The 13,147-nt window shown below is 47.2% G+C and overlaps 1 protein-coding gene across 22 annotated transcripts in view; it reads left to right on the plus strand.

Moving 5' to 3' along the window:
• ASPRV1 (aspartic peptidase retroviral like 1) overlaps positions 1-13,147 on the plus strand; it is a 116,777-nt gene that overhangs the window by 75,691 nt on the left and 27,939 nt on the right. For 18 of the 22 annotated variants that reach the window (XM_045978760.1, XM_045978766.1, XM_045978765.1 and 15 more), the window contains 2 exons: positions 2,138-2,216; positions 2,310-2,423. The exons of 1 other annotated variant lie outside the window; for it this stretch is intronic. The gene's annotated coding sequence lies outside the window, so the exon portion shown is untranslated. Of the gene's footprint in view, positions 1-284; positions 570-2,137; positions 2,217-2,309; positions 2,424-13,147 lie in introns of all 22 variants that reach the window. 3 more of the 22 variants (XM_045978771.1, XM_045978776.1, XM_045978762.1) reach the window with 3 other exon arrangements.

Genomic DNA, 13,147 nt, shown 5'->3' on the forward strand with positions numbered 1-13,147 from the left:
AAATTCTGAGAGTTAAGAGTTTAACTTCTTTTTCCTAGTCAGTAATGATTAAAATATCTGTCCTTAGCCTCCTGATCTGAAATACTGACTTCATCTTACAGTACATTTCCACACATACCTGGGTCTGCTCTAGGACTCTGGTCTGTTCCAGTGAATTGATCTGTTCATACACCAGTACCTTCTGTTTTGATCACCTTTTCTTTAATATAGCTTGATAGATGCTAGTGTGAGGTATATGCCATCACACTGCTTTTCTCAGAATTTTCTTTGTTCTGTTAAGGTAGACTTCAAAATCAATGTGCTAAGTCCTCCTCCTTTGGACTACGCAGTAGAGCTAAAAAGATGGGTCATCCCAGTGGAGTCCTTTATATTCATAAGCACCAAACATTTGGATTTGGAGCTGGATTTGATGGGGCTGGACTTTCTTCATGATGCAGAAATCACCTGACCTCTTTAAGGAAGAAGCCCTTCCCTCCCATTGACCTCCATGTGGGACATTCCATAGTCTCTGACCCAAAGACAGCCCTATGGACCTTCAGAGCTCTTGTGTCTCTGCTGCTGTGGCTGCTGTATGTCTAGCCGTATGCTCCCTGCTGTAGCCCGACCATCCTATACTGGGGTTTTCCTGTCCATCTTGCAGGGCACCCTGCCTCTAGGCAGTGCCCTCTTCAATCCTGGTCTTCTCTAAGGATTTCCTGTGGGTTAGCTCTGGGGATCTTTTCTTAATCTGTTTTTAAATGTGTTATTCCAGAAAGAAATCTTCATAATCACCAGCATTGTAATGGCTTCTTCCTAGTTTCTTCTGAGCATGCATGTTTTTACCTATTTCACATTTGCTTGGCCCTTCCTTCCCTCCTTCCTTCTCTCCCTCCCTCACCCCCTTTCCTTCCTTCCTTCCTTCCCTCCCTCCCTCCCTCTTTCTTTCTTTCCCTCCCACCCTCTTTCTTTTCTTTTCTTTCCTTTTCTCCCCTTCCCTTCCCTTTTCTTTCTCCCTCCCTCCCTTCCTTCCTTCCTTTCTTATCTTCCTTTTTTCCTTCTTTCCTTCCTTCCTTCCTTACTCTCCCTCCCTCCCTCTTTTCTTTCCCTCCTTTCCTTTCCTTCTTTCTCTCTCTCCCTTTCTTTCTTTCTTTCTCTCTCCTTCCTTCCTTTCTTCTTTTTCTCTTTCTTTTTAAGTGACTATTTCCAGAATCTTTTTTATTGAGGACTAATGAACATACAAGAAAGCTACAAATCCTAAGCTATATCTCGTGAATATTTATAATGTGTATACTCTATAACCACCACCGTGATCAAAATATTTCTTGTAGAGTTAAGAAGCTGTGGTGGGTTGGGGTGCCTGGGTGGCTCAGTGTGTTAAAGCCTCTGCCTTCAGCTCAGGTCATGATCTCAGAGTCCTGGGATCCAGCCCCACATCAGGCTCTCTGCTCAGCGGGGAGCCTGCTTCCTCCTCTCTCTCTGCCTGCCTCTCTGCCTACTTGTGATCTCTGTCTGTCAAATAAATAAATAAAATCTTTAAAAAAAGAAGCTGTGGTGGGAGATTAGATGAAGAGGGAAATCATGAATGTGTCCCTAAGCTCCTATCTTTTAAAAAAAATATTTTTTATTTTTAAGGATTTTATTTATTTATTTGAGAGTGAGAGAAAACAGGAGCAGGGGGGAGAAACAGGCTCCTCACTAAGTAGGAAGCCTGATGTGGGGCTTGAACCCAGGACCCCAAGGTCATGACCTGAGCTGAAGGGAGACACTTAATGGACTGAGCCATCCAGGTGCCGCTCTTGTGTGTGTGTGTGTGTGTGTGTGTGTGTGTGTTTAAGATTTATTTATTTTAGAGAGAGTGCTGGGGTGGGGGGGAAGAGGGAGAGAGAGAATCTCAAGAAGACTCCCCACTGAGCGGGAGCTCCAGCCCTTTAATTACAACCCTGAGATCATAACCTCAATAGAAATCAAGAGTCAGATGCTTAACTGACTGAGCCATCCAAGTACCCCTCCCATCTTTTTCTAGAACTGTCTTTAAAGGGTATTAAGGGAGCCACACTTCAAGTCAGGTCTATATAGTGGTGTAGAGAGCAGAATGGGAAGGAGTGGTGGGTTATGTTCTGGTCCTCCTCTCACTAGCCATGGGTCTTCTGTGCCTCAGTTTCAGCACCTGTAAAATCGGAGTAGATGATGGCTCCTACTTCACAAGATTGTCATGAGGATTACATGAGGCGGTACATGTAAGTGCATAAGAAATGTTAATTGTTGTTTTTGTTGTTATTAATAATGAGGAGGAGGAGGTGGCAGTGATTCCTTTTTTTTTTTGGTGGCAGTGATTCTTAATGAAGGGTACACACAGAATCACCTGGGGCACTTCTGCAAAATACACGTGCTCAACCTGGCCGGATCTACTGAGTCAGAATCTATATTTTAAACACCTCTCCAAGGTATTCTGTTTCTTATCTGTGATTAAGAAGCACTGGGCTGGAGGTGGCCTGACGGGAAGCAGAAAGACCAGTGGGTGGCCCCTGTGATTCTGAGGGCTGGAGGGGTCAGAGCTGGGCAGATTCGTGGCAGACTGGAAAGGTGGCCAAGATGTGGTGACCTTGGGTGGGGAGCAAGGAAGGAAGGGGAGGAGTCTGGGGTGACTCATAGGGTGCTGACCTGGATGATGGAGTGAGCAGGTGGAGGATGAGCCAGAAACCAGAATACAGGAAGCAGGGCAGGGGGATGGAGGGCCAGAGAGTGTTACAGTTCTCCTTGGGATTGCTGATGGAGGCTCCTGGTAGAAATAACAAGTTAGTATTTGGGGCTCTAGGCCTGGGCCAATGGTATTTTTCAGGGAGTCATTGGTTTAAAGGAGATAGAGCCATGGACCTAGTTACAGAGCAAATGTTAAGGGCAGAAGATGGCCAAGTTCATAGGCATCCACCTCTGGGAAGGCTTGTGTCCACTCTTTCTTACTCCCTCCTTAGAAATAGAGAAGTGCTTGTTTCTTGTGTAATAACCCCCTTACTGAGGACTTTTTGGGAATAAACTCTCCCTTGAAGAGGATTAATAACTGTGGGTGACTTCCTCAGAGTTCTCAAAGTTTTCCACATCTCCCGATAGAGGAGCTTGTCCTTACCTTCAATATGCTCAGACTGCACACCCAGCTAGGGCAGCGTCTTCTGACACCCCTTCATCCTGCATGCTGTCACATACTCAGTCTATGATGGATGGGTTCTAAGGCTCTGGCTTTCTTCAGGCCATTAATATCAATCAGTTACTCTTTGGTAAAAATTTAGGTCATTCCAGTACCCCTCCCAGAGACATTTGCATTTAGAACTACAGGGATAATAGAAATAATGGAAGTTGTTGGATTCCTGAGGGAAGGCAATCCTGGAATGAATTAATCATTTGCTCATTCTAGACCACCCCTGTCCAGTAGACCTTGCTACACTGGTGAAAATGTTCTGTGCTATACAACGTGATGGCCATGAGCCCTATGTGGCTATTGAGAGTTTGATAACTGGCCAGTATAACTGAGGAACTGAATTTTTCATTTTAATCAATTAAACGTTAAATTTAAATTGACAAAAGAAAAGCAAGCACTCTCACTGAGAGATAGGGGCACTGGGCTGGGTACCACCCCACTCAACTCTCCCACTCTCTAGTGTCCCCAAAGGTAACTTTGAAAATAGGTCTTTGGAATCAAATCAGAAACTCCCACTCCTCTAGCCTTAGCCCCTCAGTTTACCTCCCCAGGAATGCAGGTGTCTATAGCTATCCCCCACAGGCCTTTCTCTGCCCTGTGTTTACCCCACTCCTTCTTACCAGAGTACATTGCCCATGCCTTTCCTTCTGCCCTTGCTGCCCCCTCCCTATTCCTGCTCACGCCACAGCAAGCCCCACTTCCCCCAAGAATGCTTCCTTTACTCCTGTGCCTTCAGGTGAGGCCAATTTTAGGACCTTGAACGGATTCCTTTGGACTTCTCATCGGGGTGGGGAGGTGGCAGGGCTGGGTCTCAGGAAGATGTAGCTGTGGGATGGATGTGTGTTAGATGACCGCATTTTAGACTTCCTTGACCACCACTGCCTGTGAGAAATCCATCTTGTGTCCCAACCACCACACACCTACATGCAGATATATAAAACCAAAGCAAAAGTTTTATAAAAATAACATCCTCACTGTATGTGATGCACTTGGATATTTTCTGTTCTACTTTTTTTTTAAAAGAAATTTGCTGGTTGTGACCCACTAAACTGATTTCATAACCTAGTAATGGGTCACAGCCCATGGGGTGAAAAATGCAGCGTGAGCTCATTGCTCAGAACAGCTGAAAACACAGGCCCCGTGGCCCTGTCTAGACCTCACCCTCCGGGCTCCTGGCAGAGCTGCCCCATGATGGCACCGGCAGTCCTGTGCCCCTGGTGGCAGTCTGCCTGATGTGGCTCTGCGTCTCCTTTCAGGGTCCAGTTGGTCATACTGTCAAGTGGCCATGGTCACAGATGCCGTCATGGTGCTGTGACAGGAGGCTGAAGTCTGTAAAGGGTTCCAGAAACTTGAAGGATGCCAGCTCGGTGTCAGTATCATGGGGCCATACATTTCATCCTTCTTGCTGAAGCTCCCGTGGAGGCGAAGTTCCCAGGCCAAGTGGGGCTCCTCAGGGCCGCTCACAAACAGAAGAAGGGCAAAACACGGAGCTCTGCGTGCAGCATCACAGTAATAGAAACGTCTTTTTGGACTTTAGCCCTGAACTGGAAGTTACTGAAAACAGGATCCGCAGCAATAACTACATCCAAATCCTTGCATCTCAACCCAGTGTTTTAGCTTTCTGAGGGTCTCAGATCTGGTAACGCTTAGCACACTGTTCTTTCTTCTTCTTTTTTAAAAAATTGTGTTTAGCTCACTGTTCTAACAAGAGTGGCCGTCTGATTTCCCAACCACTACAGAAGAAAAGAAACAACCTGGAAGGGTGGGGCTGGCAGGTTGTTTTTAGACACTGATGTGTAGGTGACAGGAAAGTGAAGGCAGTGGGGAAGAACAGAGCAACAAGAAGGAAACATAATCACATTATTGTCTAGTTCCATAGGGAATGCTCATAATGATGACCACTTCAGTGACAAAATGATAGTTTTTTGTTTTTTAAAGGTTTTACTTATTAAAGAGCATGAGCACAGGGCGGGGTTGGGGGGCAGAGGGAGAGGGAGAAGCTGACTCCCCACTGAGCTCAGAGCCCATGGGGCCTGAAGCTGGGCCCTGAGATCATGACCTGAGCCAAAGTCAGACACTTAACTGACTGAGCCATGCAGGCACCCTGGAGAAGGATAGTCTTTTTGTTTTTTAAAGATTTTATTCATTCACTCAATAGAGAGAGAGATAGCAAGAGAGTGAGCACAAGCAGGGGGAGGGGGAGAGATAGGCTCCCTGCCTGAACAGGGGGCCTGATGCAACAGGGGACTCCATACCAGGATCCTGGGATCATTACTTGAGCTGAAGGCAGATGCATAATTGACTGAGCCACATAGGTGCCACAAAAAGGATAGTTTTTAAGGCTTTAGGGAATTGTGGGCCAAATTTCAGCAAGATTTCCTTTTAAAGTGATTAAAATACTATTTGGCAATTTAGGCTTCACTTATTTATTTATTTATTTGACTGAGAAAGCACAAGCAGCGGGAGTGGCAGGCAGGGGAAGAAGCAGGCTCCCCTCTGAGCAGGGAGCCCAGTGCGGGGCTCGCTCAATCCCAGGATCCTCCAGTCAGCTGAAGGTTGACTGAGCCACCCAGGTGCCCAAAGCTCCCATTTTTAGAGAAGGTATTTTGTTGGAACCTCAGTGAATCTGGATAAATTTGATGCTGTTGAGCTAACCATATTCCTCGTGGGTTTGAGGCATGCTGCAATCTCAGGTTCACAAGGCAGGTCCTCCGCACCCAGCCTCATAGCCTAAAATCCTTCCATTTCTGTTGGATTCTGTTGTTCATCAGAGTGAATTTGTGCATACATACTTTTTCACCTGAAAGCTTGTTGATAGTGGCTCCCTGATGCCCTAAAGATAGATGCAGAGAGGAGACTCTGAGATGGACACTCCCTGGGGATAGCAGGCCTGGGTGGGGTGATCTATGACCAGAGGGCAAGACAAAGCCACTGGGTTTTGGCCTGGAGTGAGTTTTTAGGGAGTATCGGGGTAGAGGGTGCTAGGACAAATTTCCCCTCTTCACTCTGCATTGCCTAGTCACTGGGGCAGGGCCCGGTATCTGTTTCTTTGGTGGCCTGTCCCCTCAAGGCTCTCTGGCCGCCAAGTCCCCAGATCTGCTTCTGTGAGTCACCTCGAATGATTGCAGGGGTGTTCCTATCAGTGAGTAAAAAGAGAAGCCAAGTATTTCTGAGACAAAGATGATTTATTCCACACCATCTGAGAAAGGGATGTTAAGTGGAAGGCAGTGGGACTGGAGATGTGGTGCACCACCAGGAGGCTTCTGTCTTAACAGATGATTATAGAGTACGCATGCATATACATTACACATCCTCTTGTTGATATTTGCAAATGCTGTTTGATTACAAAAGGATGAAACATCTTTTCTAATGGGGGACAATAATAATAATACTAATAAACTAAGATAACAATCTCAAAAGTCTTTGGAAAGATTTCAGAGGTTTGCCCAGCCATTCACTGATGTGTCCCCAAGGCCTGAAGTAGAGTAGGGTTTGGCCAAGTGGTGGTTCTAAGAAACTATGTAATAAAATTCTTTATTTTTTTCAGTAGAAGTATAATGTGAGGGGTAGAAAAAAAACACCCAATTCTTACTAGTGGAAATTAGATTCTGATGATGAAGTCAAAATTATTTTTATAGGGAGAAGGGTGGGCAGCAGCAAAAGAAGACAGATGAGCTTAGATTTTTAATGAACCTGGTTTTTCACGTGTATGTCATACCTTGCGTGTATCCAGAAGGACCAAAGTCCAGAATTAGCAGTGATTGTAGAGGAAGCCTGTCCAGCACAAAGGTTGCTTGTCTCCTTCCTTATTGACGTCTGTATGAGTAGGGGGTTGAACAAGGCAAAAACAGGCCCTCTGTTAGGGAGAGGCACAGAGTGTTAATGTTAGAGAGAAAAATCGCCCTATTTCGATTTGTTTCTAGTTCTGTCTCCCTTGAGAATACTCCTCAAATGGCAGGAGGTGGGGGTGGGGTGGGGGACCACAGGGAATGAAATGAAGTACCCAGTAGTAGAGATGTTAGTAGACCTCCCTCAACCCTAGCCTGGGGCAAGGTCCACCTGTTGTCAAGAAATCACAGGCAAGTGCGGAAACTGCCACGAATAGGGATGAGTTCAGGGCAGTGCAGGGTGTGGCCCCTCAGGGGAGGCTCCTGGGGGCGGCAGGCAGAGGCTTCCTTCCCTGGAAACCAGCTCCTGAAACCGTGACTTGGCTCTAAAGCATTTTTAAGCATCTGAAGGCTGCTGTCTTTGTCAGTCTAGTACTCTCTCTGGCTATTTGTTCTGGGGGTGGCTGTGCATGAAATGCACCCCAAGCGAGTGCTAGGACTGGCCAGGCTGGACTGGCCGGTTCAAGGGTGCAGGGCCCGCCCCACAACTGGGGCCCACGACACCATTCCTGAGCGTCAGGGCCCAAACACTAAATTTCCCTGTGTGTGTCTCGTCTGTGCCTGGCCCTGTGCTGGGCGTTGTCTGGTGGTGTCCTGACACATCATATCCTGGGAGATGGGTGGTGTCAGGCCATCCCCATTTTACAGCTAAATAAACAGGGTGGGGCGTTAAGTGTCTTATAAAGGGCAGAGCCTGGAACCTTGGAACCAAGGTTTCCAAGGCCAAAATTGGGGGGCGGGGGGAGAATACCATTTCTATACCCCACCCTGGTCTAGACCAGAAGTGACTCAGCTGAGAAATGTGCTCTTGGGAGGAGATGGAGCCAGAACTCCAATAACTGACCACCTCAGCCCAGGGGAAGAGTTAGAGGGGCTCTGAGAGTCCTACCCTTCCAGGGCTGGATCCCTGGATCTGCTCATGGGACCCCCACCCCTCACAGAGCTAGCACCTGCCTGCAGTGTGTCTAGGGGATCCCTCCTGCAGAGTGTTCCTTGCCAGCTCACTCTTCATGAAAGGTTCTGTCAACCAGTGGTCATTTTGGAGAAGGAAGGCAGTAGTTGAGAAACATGTTTTTAGGTAGTTGTGGCCTTTTCCTCTCCTAAAAACAAAAAAAAAGATTTTGTTTATCTGTTTGACAGAGAGAGAAATCACAAGCAGGCAGAGAGGCAGGCAGAGAGAGAGGGGGAAGCAGGCTCCCTGCTGAACAGAGAGTCCCATGTGGGGCCCTGCTGAGCAGAGAGCCCCGTGTGGGGCTCGATCCCAGGACCCTGAGATCATGACCTGAGCCGAAGGCAGAGGCTTAACCCACTGAGCCACCCAGGTGCCCCCTAAAAACAATTTTTTAGAAACAGTGTTAGGTTTACAGCAAATTAAGAAGGTGGTACACAGATTTCCTACATACCCTCTGTCCCCCACACATGCAGAGCTGTCCCCATCATCATCCTCCCCCACCAGATCTGTGCATTCGTTACAATTGATGAATCTATGCAGTGGCTCTTTTTTCCCAAGAGAATTTCCTCTGAACATGCTTAAAATTGAACACAGATACAAAGGGAACTATTCTGTGTAAGGAGATTATGGGGAAACCTGCGCATGCCTCCTGTTTCCTGACCCCCTCCTACTACTCCACCCAGATTCTCCAGAACCCAGATAGAGTTTATGGCTCCTGTTCTGAGGTGGGGAGAAGTATGCTACTCTATTAATGAGCTATTCTCCCCAGCTGTGCCTCTAGAACATACGTTCCAAGCGCTAGGTTTAAAAAAAAATTGTGATAATATATATATATAACATAAAGTTTACCATTTTAACCATTTTTGAGTGTATGGTTTTTCATATTGTTTTGCAACCATCACCACCATTCATCTCCAAACCTTTTTCATCATCCCAAACTGAATCTCTGGACCCATGAAACAGTAACACCTCACCCTCTCTCCCTCCAGATTCTGGCAACCGTTATTCTACTCTGCCTCTGTGAATTTGCCTATTTTAGGTACCTCATAAGTGGCATCAAACAATAATGGTCTTTTTGTGTGCGGCTTATATTACGTAGCATAATGTCTTCAGGGTTTATTCATGTGGTAGCGTGTGTCAGAATTTCCTTCCTTTTTAAGGTGAAATAATATTCCGTTGTATATATATCCCATGTTTGTTTATTCACTCCTCTGCTGATGGACATTTGAGTTGCTTCCACTTAGTGGCTGTTGTGAATAATCCTGTTATGAACCTTGTTATGTGTTCTTGTCTCTGCTTATGATTCTTTGGGGTATATACCCAGAAGTGGAATTGCTGGATCATGGGATAATTCAATGTTTAACCTTATTTATTTGTTTAAGAGGGAGAGAGGGAGAGAGTGGGACTGGGGGGAGGGGCAAAGAGAGAGAGAGAGTCTTCTTTTTTGAATTTTAGAGATTTTATTTATTTGAGAGAAAGAGTGAGCAGGAGTGGGGGGAGGGGCGGAGGGAGAAGTAGACTTCCCATTGAGCAGGGAGCCTGATGAGGGGCTTGATTCCAGGACCCTGGGATCATGACCTGAGCCGAAGGCAGATGCTTAACTGACTGAATCACCCTGGTACCCCATGCAGGGAGAGAGTCTTAAGCAGACTCCATGCTGAACAAGGAGCCTGATGCAGGACTCCATCCCATGACCCTGAGATCACAACCTGAGCCAAAACCAAGACTCAGATGCTCAACTGCTCAACCAACTGTGCCACCCAGGCACCTCATATGTTTAACCTTTTGAAGAACTATCAAACCATTTTCCGTAAAGGATGCACCTATATTCCTACCAGCAATGGACGAGGGTTCCAATTTATCCACATCCTTGCCATCAGGGCAGACAATTTTAATCTCTTGTTCATGGCTGTATCTCCTGAGACAGGGACAGTGCCTCAACACATAGTACGTACTTAATAAATATTTGTGGGGTTGAATGAATGGGAGGTCTTGGTCTCTGGGCAGCTGTACCCAGGAAACCTCCTACCTGTTAACCACTCAGCAGAATCTTCCCCTCTAGTCCCTGCTGTGCTCTAGGAGAATCACCCCCCCTTTTTTAAAAAGATTTTATTTATTTATTTATTTATTTATTTATTTATTTATTTATTTGACAGCGAGAGAGAGAGAGATCACAAGTAGACAGAGAGGCAGGCAAAGAGAGAGAGAGGGAAGCAGGCTCCCTGCCGAGCAGAGAGCCCGATGTGGGACTCGATCCCAGGACCCCTGAGATCATGACCTGAGCCGAAGGCAGCGGCTCAACCCACTGAGCCACCCAGGCACCCGAGAATCACCCTTTTGATTGGGTAAGTTACCTGGAAGTGCCCACTGATGTCAAAGAGGAAATGGTGGCACTGTGGAGATCTGAGACTCTTAACATGCGTGGGAGGCTTTTAGATTGTGGGTCTTGACTCATTTCTGGCTCCGGAAACCCCATTTTTAAGGGTTAAAACCAGGAATTTAAAAAAATGAAATACAAAGAATACCATGGATACCCCATGGAAGAAAGAGTAAATATCATTTTGTGAAACTTTTGTTTTTAGTGTGATATTTATGTATGTTTATAATGGATCACAAAGAATTTGAAAATCACTGTTGGAGAGGGTATACAGCCTCTCCTTAAAGAATTCCCTATGCCGGAGAGGGTTTACTGCCTTACAAGGGAGCACATGCTGTTTGGGGGTCTTCTGGAATATTGGAATGTTTTTCCTTTATTGAGCAGAAACCATTCCACTGAAAGATTTTTCCTTTGAGGTCCTTTTGTGTGCTAGGATGTGCAGTAGGCACTTGAGTTGAAGAGGAGTAGAAGGTGCACTCAGGAGTTAATGGAGAATAGAGGTAGGAGAACAATAAGGGGAACAGAATGATGTGGGAAGGGAGGGGAGAGGAGAGCTGGGAATGCTGCCTGGAGGAGTCCAGGAAGGAGCCAGAATGAGCCTTGAAGGTTGAATAGGGATTTGCTGCTCTCTACCAAGAGAAAAACTTACAGGAAAGTATGAAGATGAGGAAGGGCAAATTGTGTTAAAAAAATGGCAAGTAATCTGGTCTGGCTGGAGTCCAGAGTTCCCTTTTGGGGGGGGGGGTAAGATTGTATTTATTTGTGAGAGAGAGCGTGCGCACAAGCAGGGGGAATGGCAGGCAGAGAGAGAAGCAGGCTCCATGCTGAGCAAGGAGCCCAATGTGGGACTCAATCCCAGGACCCTGTGCTCATGACCAGAACCGAAGGCAGACCCTTAACTGACTGAGCCACCCAGGCGTCCTGAGTCCAAGATTCCTAAGGAGGTCAGGGGTAGGGATGGCCAACCTGGGGGACGTGAGGCAAGAGAGCAGGCAAAGCTCAGATGTGAAAAGGTCTTTGTGTCAAGAGCTTAGATTTTCATCCTACAGGCAAAGGGGTGTCTTTTCAATATTTAGAAAACAAATGCTTGTCAGGATGTATACTGGGCTCAGGGGAATTTGGGTCAATGAAACCTGAGAAGCCATTATCCCTTGGTATGAAGTAAAGAAACAGAAACAAATGGTTATTGAAAGTGAGATGAATAGTGTGATGGGAAATAATAGGGTCCTGTGGAAAAGGGTGAAACGGGTACTTGGTTTAGACTAGGGGGAGAAGGCTGCTGTGAGGAAGTAATGGTTCAGTTGCAGCCTGCAGGTGAAAAGCCTTCTCAGCAGAGGAGGCAGCAGGGGCAAAGGCCATGAGGTGCGGAAGGCCCAGAGTTAAGAGGCAGTGAGAGAAGGGGTGGGAGTGGCTGAGCCAGCCCAGGGAGGGCCCAGGGACCAGATGGGGTAGGCCTAGAGGAAGGAATTGGGATTTTATCCCAAGGGCAGTGAGAAGCCATTGGTGGGTGGGTGTGTGTGTGTGTGTGTGTGTGTGTGTGTGTGTGTGTGTGGAGGGGAGAGGGGGAAAGAGATTGAGAGAGATTATTTATTTATTTCTACATGAAAGGAAAAGTACATCCAGGGCGAAGATCAGAGTCGGGAGGTCCAGAGGAACAGAAGGAAGGGAGGCAGTGAGGGGCTGTGGAAAGACCACCCTTGTTTTCCGGGGATCCTGGAGCTTGACTGGACCTGGGGTTGGCGATAGAAGTGATAGGAGATGCCCCAAGGATATGACACTTGGGGAAACACTGGTTTCTTCTGTCAGAGGGCAGACAGTGGGGAGGAGAGTTCTACTTTATTCCTCAGAACTCCTTTTCCTGGTTTCTTCTTATTCGGACTAAACTGCTAACTGAACACTGTGTTACTACCTCTGCGTCTTTGTCCAGGCTGTTCACCCTCCCTGGAACACCATTCCTCCTCATATCTCTTTCTTCCTAACCCCAGGTGGCTCGTCCCTCAAGGCCCAGACGAAGTCCCACATCCTCTATGAGGCTTTCCCCACCATTCCAGCCCCCGTCTGTCTGTGGCCAGCAGGAATGGGAAGAATAGTGGCATGTGTTCTGACACTGCCCCTGTGGGGAACCCTCTTCAGCTCCAGCTTCCAACAGGATGAGAATGTTCCCCACTGAATGACCTCACAACCCCCTCCTACTCTCCTGGCTCCCAGTGAGAGACACACATGGCAGGGGACCCGGTCAGTGTGTAACACACTGACCGGATCCCCTTATGCTTATGGTCAGCATAAGACCAGCTGTGAAGTCCCCGGAGGGGGTTCTGATGGCCTTCATGTCCCTCACCATCTGGGTCAAGTGATCCCTAGGCCCTGAGGGAGGAGAGGCTGGGGACTGATGTCAGAACCACCTCCTGGGGTCTGCTTGGATGAGGTCTGGGAAACTCTCATCCCACTTCAAATGAGGGCTTTCTACTGCTAGAAACGGTGGACTGGGGACATAAAGACTCAAGTTAAAGTTTTAGGTGTCTCCTTGTGGACTTGCTGATCTGGGTGGCCTCAGCCTACTTCAGGGGGGCAGCCACACTTTTTTTTTTTTTTTTGAAGTTTTTTTTTATTTATTTGAGAGAGTGAGCAAGAGAGAGCACAAGATAGGGGAGGAACAGAGGGAGAGGGAGGAGTAGACTCCCCACTGAACAGGGAGCATGATGTGGGACTAGGTCCCAGGACCTGGGATCATGACCTGAGCGGAAGTCAGACACTTAACT

The sequence above is a fragment of the Meles meles genome, chromosome 15 (genome assembly GCF_922984935.1).
Source record: "Meles meles chromosome 15, mMelMel3.1 paternal haplotype, whole genome shotgun sequence".
Lineage (NCBI taxonomy): Eukaryota > Metazoa > Chordata > Mammalia > Carnivora > Mustelidae > Meles > Meles meles.